Below are 9,768 nucleotides of genomic sequence, written 5' to 3' on the forward strand. Positions count from 1 at the left end.
TGGTCACAAATGCAACAAGTGTGATATGGAAACTTGAAACCTTCAGTGCACAGGGAGAAGGAGAAGCCTAATTTTAAAAATTCTTCAAAAGGTAATTGAATTTTTGTTTTGCAGGAAAAACATCACACAAATTATTTTATGTCTTAAAACCCTTTTTCAAGGTTTTTACTGGGGGCGAATTTTAATGCCGTTATTTAACGGCAGGAGTGGAGACAGACAGGAAACATGGGGGGAGTGAGATGCAGAGGTCCAGCTGGCAGTCAAACCGGAGACCTGCTGCTCCAGGCGTTTTACTCCCACGTGTTCTGCGCCCTAACCACTTGGCCATCGGGTCGGGCCAGGTTCTTTTATTCACCGGATTAGTTGTGCAGTATGAAGGATAAAGCTTAATTAATGTTCCACAGGTGTTATTTTTACCTCATGGCCAGATATTGAAGCCTGGCATCTTGTACAACTTGACCATAGAGGGAAACTGATGAGAAGAAGTTAGGGACCGTCTCAAAAGTGCATGCACATGGGCCAAAAGAGCTTATGTCAACAGCAGCTAAACCTGCAGTATACACAAAAGTATGAGGCATAGTAGAGAACAATTTAATGCAGTCCAGACGATTCCCAACAGTGTAGGACCCTTTCCATATAAATCCCTATACAAACATTTATTGACATAGATAAATACACTTTTTACACTCAGATACTCCTTCTTTTCAAGGAGTAACGGTTTCTCTTTTTTCTGTATCGGATTCAGGAGATGAAAAAAAGCAAGTCAGTTAGATACAAATGAAATGTGGATGGTGTAAAAGTCACATTAGTGTCCTTAGCATTGTGTAGCTTCAGTGGACTTCCAAAAACTCATCATTATTCAGCATCAAACACAAAATGTCAAGACAAACAGTGTTTTATCATTTACTCAATGTTTTATCAATCATTGTGAGTTCCTTATTGATTTCCTGATCCATGCAGAATGGCACAGTAATATAATAAATGGCCCATTGTTCATAAACTTGCCAGTATCCTCACTTTTAAAAGGCTGAATCTCTCCACTCTAGTACTAAAACTCACTCCTTCAGCGAGCTGCTGTGCTCCTCTGGGACTCCCGAAAGCCTGTGTAAAAGGAAATAATCTCTTTTGTAAGACAATTAAAACCTTGTTTTATGTTTTCACCTACAGTATTTAGGCCTTTGAGCACTTGTGATAACCTGAGGGACAAGTGGAACCAGGTTTAGAGAGGACAGATATACTGTAAGTCTCTCCTCAGCTTTATGAGGAGGACAAGGAGGAGCGATGGGAAGAGATGGAATGAATTAAATTCTTTTATACGAAGATTTTTAGTCCCCTGGGAGAAAGAGAGAGAGAGAGAGAGAGAGAGAGAGAGAGAGAGAGAGAGTGGTGTCACATCTGCAGGACGTGTACTGATAAGGGAGGCAAGCTCCTTTGGGAAACCGCTGTAGACCTGAAATAATAAAAGACAACAATGTGGAGGTCAAGGTGTGTTGCAGTATCAGGAATTCAAATGAGGATCTAGTGCGTGTCAATAACAGCGTTCCCTGTGTAAATCGATCCATTTTGCATAATGAGTAAATTGAAGATGACATCAGCTGACCTGAGCTCTGAAGGCATTTTCTGCCCTCATTTGGTTGTAAGTCAGTAGAGAGGTGATACGAGGGATACTGCAATGCAGATATGGTTAGCACGTAGAGTCTTAGGCCACCGAGATGCCATTCTTCCTTCTTTACATTCCTCATTAAATATTATTGGCACAGGGCATTTAAAAAAAAATGATGTGTTAATGTTATAAGCAGAGGGGCAGTGGTGTGTTTGTGCAGGTGTATGGTGTATACCCACCTCAGAGGCAGAGGGATTTACCTTATACACTCCTGAAAATAGCCTCAGATACATGTCAGTGCACATCTTGCAGAGCGGGGCTGCAGCCAATCATGTCGCAGTCTTTCATGTGTGGCGTTCACTGACAGGAGACTTTTGTTTCCTGATTTTAGCCTTTCAGGGGAGTGCCTACTTTCGAGGCAACATAAACCCCTGTAAAGCAGCACACAGTCTGAGGGGTAGCTCTGCCTTCGAAAACAAATGACCCCTCCCTCACTGTTATTCCATAAGCTGCAAGCTCTCATGAGAGGGATGAGTGAAATGGCTAACTGGGCGCACGCATCTACAAATATGAAGCTAGAAGTTTCCAGTTACAAGAGCTGTGCTGTAAACCTAAATATGACTGGTCAGCTGATGGCCACACAGATGAGACAGAACTAGTCAATGTGAGACGTGAATGACCCCACTGATGCTGATCAGCTTGTAAAAATGAGACTCAGTGCTGAACTATTATGACACTTCATCCAGTGTAGCTGCAATGAAGGATTTAATCTGGGTTTCAGAGTCATTGATGTTTCAAAAACCTTGAAATTTCATTTCTGAAAGGTTTCCCATGCTCCTCTCTTGGTCGCCTGAGATCTGATCAAATTGACAATGTACATATGATATGAAATTATAACAAAATATGGTTAAAAAAATACCCAACTATTCATGGGAAAGTGATGGAGTGTCTTGGTGTGTGTGTTTGGTAAACAATGACTGCTTAAGTATGGCCATGGTGATTCTTCCTCAGGCTGAGATTTGGGAGGTTTATCATTGATGATGTTGTAGCTGTCACCATAGAGCAACACCCGCCCTTGGCTTTTACACATGCACTACACAAAGATTAAGTGTGTGGAGGTGACTGCCTGACAAATGCTGGTGAGGATTTGAGACGTCCTCTGTCGCTGGAGCGTCAGCGAGTTTTAAGTAACATTTTAATATACACCGTTTACACCTTAGTCATTTTCAACTATGTCTTTTAACCGGATAAAGGACTTTAGTCATCGGATGTCTGGATTTTGAGTTATCAGAGAAAAAAGCAAGTGTTAGACAGCTCAGCTCCAGGCCCCCCGACACGTCCTCTGTCCGCCGAACAGCGTCGGCGAATCACAGATTTTTCATGTGAAACTGCTTTATTCTGTGTTTCTACTGGTTTTAATCCCCTGGTCCGTTTGTTATGGAGAGGAGGACTCCTCTGTGGGTAATTCAGCTGCTGGTAAAAACCTCCTGAACATCTCATTCATAAGTTATCAGAGAAACAATCGAAACAACGGTTAACAGCAATCTCAGCTCCCAACCCTTCCCTTACATCCTGGGAACCTGGGAGAAGAGTTACAGTTAGAGCAGCAGCTGCATGATCTAGTGGGTGTCTCAGTAAGAGTGAGGACACTGGCACAGGAGGGGAGACTTGATGTGAGTGTCCATATACACTTCAGTGTAAAAGAGGCCGCAGAGACACGTAAGGACAGGTATACTGTATGCTTTAGCCTGAACACGGCGCTTTAAGAGACCGGGTTCAGAAAAACAAGAAAAAATCTTTCACACATACACACACACACACACACACACACACACACACACACACACACACACACACACACACACACACACACGCAAATCCACATAGATAATCACAAAGTGTGTGTCTTTTCTTCTGCAAATCTGTCTTCTCAGTGTGGAGAATGAGTTGTTGCTGGAGCTACTGAAGCAGAGAAGCTGGTAAGGTAAGGTGAAAAAAAAAAACAAAAAAACATTTTCTCAAAGAGCTATTCAGCTTAAAAACACAAACTCACACTCACACACACCCAGATGAACACACAGTTACACACACACACACACACACACACACACACACACAAACACTGTCTTCATATTGATCAGTAAAGCTGAAGAAGCAGCTTCCATCTTCATTAGCTGCTGAAGTTTAAGTCAGCGTGAAGGTGAGACAGATGAGATTTCTGTGTGTGTGTGTGTGTGTGTGTGTGTGTCTGTGTTTGTTTGCATGTGCCTCTGTGTATTGTTGTCAGCCTGCAGAGTTTCCATCTCTCAGTTGTCATCTGCATCTCATTCTTCTGGAATCCTTTAAGAGGCTTTCACGCCAGTCACTCCCCCTCTGTCAGAGCTTCTGTGTGTCAATCTCTCGCTGACATTTTCTTCAACTCTAGAAAAAAAAAACAAAGCTGCAGAGTCAAGGAGAGGAACTTTTCTCTCTACATGAGCGCCACCCCCGCTCTCTTCAGTATGCTGGACAACATCCAGCGTGGAGACCTCGGAATCTCAGGAGAAGATGTCCAAACAAACACCCGCCCTCCACTGTCTGATAAAATTGTTCCTGCAAGACGGAGACAAGACAGGTCACCACCTACACATCTGCCATTTCGGGGGGGGGGACACTTTCCATCCGAAGCGCCGTCCACAGGCTCCAAGTAGAGTGTTAGCCTGTTTTGTGTGAGTTAAAAAAAAAACAAAAGACCCCAAAGAGTCAGTGGCAGCCAGATTTTTTTTTAATGATAATCATTTTAGCTCATTATTCACTAAGTTAGTTCGTTGTTTTGGTTTTCATGGCCCACAACTTTACTGTTTTGGTTCAGTCTTGCTTTCATCGACCATGTTTTTCCTTCCTTCCCTTCAGTAAAAAGCTCTGATAAACCCACTGTACGCTACCTGCCTGGCAGACTGAGTTATAGCTACTGGTACATGAACACTGGACTGTCCTGTAAAAATGAGCCCATAGGTCGTCTGTGCAGCAGCTTATTATGACCCATAGTTATGTTTTGTTGCTAGGCGAGATCTAGTGGTCGTAGTAATTATGACAGGAGCTAAGGGTAACGTAGTGTGAAGAGAGACAAAGTCCACGTCAGGAGGAGGTTGTAGTGGACGGAAGGTACATAACACAACAGGACTGTGACAGTTCTACACTTCTTGTTTTGTCAGTTACATTATGCATCAATTCCTTTTTTTCTCTGTTAGACTCTATTAGAGTCACAGTGAGTCCATCATGCACCAGCCCTTTATCAATCTCTACTGCAGCAACTCATAAGGGACCTGTCAGACACTGATGTGCAACCAAATGGGCTCAGCATTGTCATCATTTTATAGCGTGATACATTTTCATATTCAATTAGAATCATATTTAGCTGGACAGAAAGACAATTAGACCTTTAAAACAAATGATGCAAGTAGCATCTAAGTAGAAGTTTTGGTGCCCGCAGCAGTGTTATCCATATTTTGCAGCACTGTTTTCAGTAATATGAACACTGCTGCACAAAGGCCGGACCAATATTTATGCACTGTCAGAAAGTTTACTGAAGACTGAGTAAGTGAGGAAGAGAGGGAATGGAATGCATGAGGGTTACCCAGCATTTTTCAAGATTCATATAAATATCCGCTACAGGCTTCAGTAATCAATCAACACAGTTAAACCTTGATGAATTTTAACTCCTGACTCACTTTTGTAATTGGACTCGACATTCGTTCGCTGCCACTCACGCCAGCAGGCCTTAAAAAAAAGACTTTTATTACAGCTACTGTTTGTTTAGAAGCAATCATAAACACTTTTATTGTTGATGTTGATTTTTACAAACGCTATTATTTATTATTTTTACTCACGCTCTACCTTTCTTTAACATGCTCAAACAGTATCGAACTTTCCAATTCTTCCAGAGGAACAGGCTCTATTAGAGTGTAGTCGTTACCTGCTGCAGTCCATGCAGTGCAAGTTGGCACTGTGATGGATTGATCTGCAGTGTGTGAGGCTAATATGCGTATTTGTCTGTCTGTGTGTGTGTGTGTGTGTGTGTGTGTGTGTGTGTGTGTGTGTGTGTGTGTGTGAGAGAGAGTGTGTTAGAGCCTCAAGGAAGTCTGACTTTCTGTGATCAGTCTTTATGATGTTGGGTATGCCTGTTAACTTTATGACCCCACAGAGGACAAACACAGCATATTATCACTCACACACGCACACACACACACACTGATGTGCTGTGGTGTGTGTACCATGGGACAAACAGGACATTATGCTGACTAATCTGAGGGGACATCAGCTCAGATAAATGGCAGCTGATTTGAAGGATGAGACACTTCCCTTAAAGGGATTCCTGTGGAGCTTAAGTCAGAGCTCTCGGCTGAAAATGTCCATCAGCAACACATATTATAATACAGTCATGGGAGAAATTAGGTTTCACATTACTGCAAAAGTACAGCATCACTATGTTTCAGTATTTAGAAACCTTGTAACTGGACATTGTGTCCATTGGTCAGTTTTGTCAAGTGAGAAGTCACAGGGTCTAGAGATAATCAAAGGCACAGTTTACAGTCTGATGCAGGCCTATTCAGCAACACAGCCACAAACTACAGCCTCCCAAATTACCACATTTGAATAAAGCAGTGATTATGGGGGCAGATGTCCAGCTTTACATAATTTGACGGTTCACATCCATGTTGTGTGGACAGTGTGACGACTGTAGCCCTATCAATATCCCAACTATCATCAGACAAAAAACAATGGGTGATTATGCAGAACCTTAAATTAGGTTCATTGACAATGTTTTTCTTAATTCTTGCTTTTTACAGTGTCTGCAAACATCATCTAGGGTTAGGGTCAAGGTGAGGGAAATGGAAACACATGGTTAAGTTTAGGAAAAGTCTGGTTACAGTTTATAAAAAGGCAAACATTGTCCCGTCTGTGAAGGGATGACAACTCTCCTGCGTGAAACTTGGGATACTGTTGTGTGGCATGGTTCAAAAAATTGGGAGACCATACGCAAAACATGCAACAACTCCTGCACTCAATGTGGTTGTGAACGTTCAGTCTTAAGGCAGTCTTAGCTCTTTAAATCTTCAACACACCCATTGTCCACCCACACAGAGGTTTTCACTCATGTCGTCTCTCCTCAGGACTGTGTGGGTGTGTGCAGACTGTGCTGGATTAACAGCGTCTTTGCTCTCCTGGACACAATAGAGTGCAAATACGATCACTGCTATTATAGAATTTGAAGACATGCCTTTCACCCCATGCATTGGTATACAGAGATAAAACAACAGACATGTGTCACTGTTCAAATTTTATACTGAATGTATGCATCAGCTAAGCAACAAGACTGATAAAATATGTGCTGCTCACCTGTTGTAGAGAGCAAAGAAACTCTGTAGTATTCCCAAAAAGCTCTATAACAGGTGAGAAAGAAATGGAAAAAGAACATAAAAATCGACCAGGTGGCCTAAAAATGTCAGATTTAGTTAATATCCCTGCAACAGTATTGCTACTGGCGCGTAAATCAATCTCAAAAACACAAACTTTCCTTTTAAGACTCAGTTATTAGACTTTATCAGCACCCACCATCAGCTCACTGTTAATACCACCAGAACAAAAGTTTATACTCAGCTTTGAATTAGTAATAATCTAAAAACGAATAAAGGGCAATCTTACCAGGATATCAGCTAAGTAGGAGGTCAAATTGAGTTTCAGGTTATTGACTATGCTGAAGAAAAGCTGCCTTTGTTTCTCTTTTAATACCACTTTGATTTCACTGACCTCCATTGCCAAAGGGCTTGGATTAGTGAGGCACTGGCGCTTCATCAAACAGGATTTTCCATCAGCGGTGGGCAGACGCAGCCTGACATTGACTCGTACAGGAGAAGCCTGGTTAGAGGAGCAGCTTCGTGGCAAGGATATCCTCATCCTCTCCTGTCATTTTGTGTCTCTCTTCCTTTCTGTTCTTTGCTTTTATTCACACTGTCTCACACCTCTATCTCTAATCTGTTTCTGCAATGACTGGCAACTTTAACACTAATATGGTTCCAGTAATATGTAGTGAGTAATTCCTTTTTAAATTGCACTAAATGCATTAGAATTACAAAAAATATATATATTTTAAGTTTTACTTTCAATTTTTGTAAATATCAGAATTAAGTTGAATTGTTTAAAACCTATAGCTCCACAGCCTAATTTTTTAGCCATGCTAGAGGCGTAGCTCAAGGGGGCACAGTGCTGGTCTGTCCTTCGGTCCATCACTCCAGTCCAGCCTGAAATATCTCAACGATAGATCACCATGAAATTGGGCCCCGGAATTCACATAGGCTTATTAATTTGTCCAGTACATCCCATAGACTGTAAGTAGAGATGGACATAACCTCTGTGACATCACCCATAGTTTTCTGATGAGCGGTTTTCGAAGCTCAGAGCGGGCTGCTCCACTGTTGCCATCTTGCCAGTGTTTGAATCCCCCTGACTCCCAGCTAATCCAAAAATGGGCAAAGAGGAGGGGCACCCACCTGTCACTCAAAGTGGCCACACCCTCAGTTATGAATAACTAACTAACTAAACAGGTTAGTTCTATAAAAATACTCCCCCGTACAGTTGTCACGAGGAAATTAGCTATAGAGACCAAAACTGTTTTTTTTGTACCAGGCTGTAAACATGTTTATTTCGGCTGTAAAGTTGGATATTTTAACAAGAGAGTCTATGGGATAGACTCACTTTTGGAGACAGCCTCCAGTGGAGGAGCTGCCGTTTTTGTTACTTCCGTGTTGGTTTAATTTTTCAATTGCTTGGTCCCAATAGCTGTTGTTTACTTTGTGATATTTATAAGGTTTATCAGAGCTCACTGGGACACAACGGGTAAGATGCTTTGTTGGATTTATTTAATTTCAATTAGGATCAACCACTCCATGTGTTATTTATGAATGTAGTCTGGAAAAGCAGGAAATGCAATATTCATAAAGACTTCATAATTTACATTTATTTGACTCATGACTGCTTAAATGACTAATTAAACAATAACAGAATTGTGTGATGCAGCATTTTATAATTCCAGACTGCAACACACAAGTACCAGTATCTAGACACCTCTTCAGTGTCTCTGTTTCTTGGTGCCATGTCTGAAGAAAACAGCGCTCAGAAAAGGCCAGACGCCTCCGCTCAGCATCGTCCACATCGGCTGGAGAGGCAGGTCTGCGCTTTGAGAAAATGAAAATGTTGGTGGAGTATCTGCAGACCAGGGACCAGGAGGTCCTAGATACTTATACAAACCTTTGGAAGGCAACTGTGATGAGCGAGATGGAGGTCGGTCGACTTCAGCAGAGTCTCCAACTGCAGAAGGAGAGGAGCCAGCTGGAGGTCAAGGACATGAAGGAGCAGCTCAACCAAGCCTGCAGGAGAAGAAAGAGGAGGATTAGGAGGAGAAGAATAATAAGCAGGAAAAAAAAGTAGACGAAAGCACGGAAAAAGAAAGAAAAAGAGGAAAAGAAAGCACAGAAAAAGTGAGAAAAAAAGGAGAAAGCAGACCCCCTCCCACACACACACACACACACACACCCAACTCCCCTCAATCTGCCTCAACCCTGATATAAAGTACAACTGCTCCAGTATCTGTGATCTTTTTTTTTTTAAACAATATTTCATTAATCTTCCACACAGCCAAACAAACAAAGAGCCAGACAGCACAGATGTTGCCAAATTGCAAAACAGAAATATATATATATATGTATAATCTTGCACGGGTTGCAACATGTGAATCATAACCATATTGTCAAGTTACAACTTATAACAAGTTATAACTTATTTGTGAAGACAAAGTGTGGGCTGAGCTGTCATGTGACCATCACCACGGACGGGCGTATGATTATTTTTACTATCGTCAGTGTTCACTGGTAATTACTTCGCTGTAACTTCATTATCAACAGACAGTGAACGTCTCTGAAAATATGGATCAGATGGTTTTTACAGTAAAAAAAAAGTCTCACAATAAACTTGGTTTTATAACAAGTGTTGCTGGAGTTTTGACCTCTTCAGATTTTTCTTCTTCATGTATCAAATACTTGAATTTCACTCACTGCATCAGATCAGGACGTGTGTGTGTGTGTGTGTGTGTGATTATTTTTATTTAAGGTCAGATTTAAAAAGGTTAT

This window comes from Seriola dumerili, unplaced genomic scaffold, assembly GCF_002260705.1.
Source record: "Seriola dumerili isolate Sdu_G_001 unplaced genomic scaffold, Sdu_1.0 BDQW01000161.1, whole genome shotgun sequence".
NCBI lineage: Eukaryota > Metazoa > Chordata > Actinopteri > Carangiformes > Carangidae > Seriola > Seriola dumerili.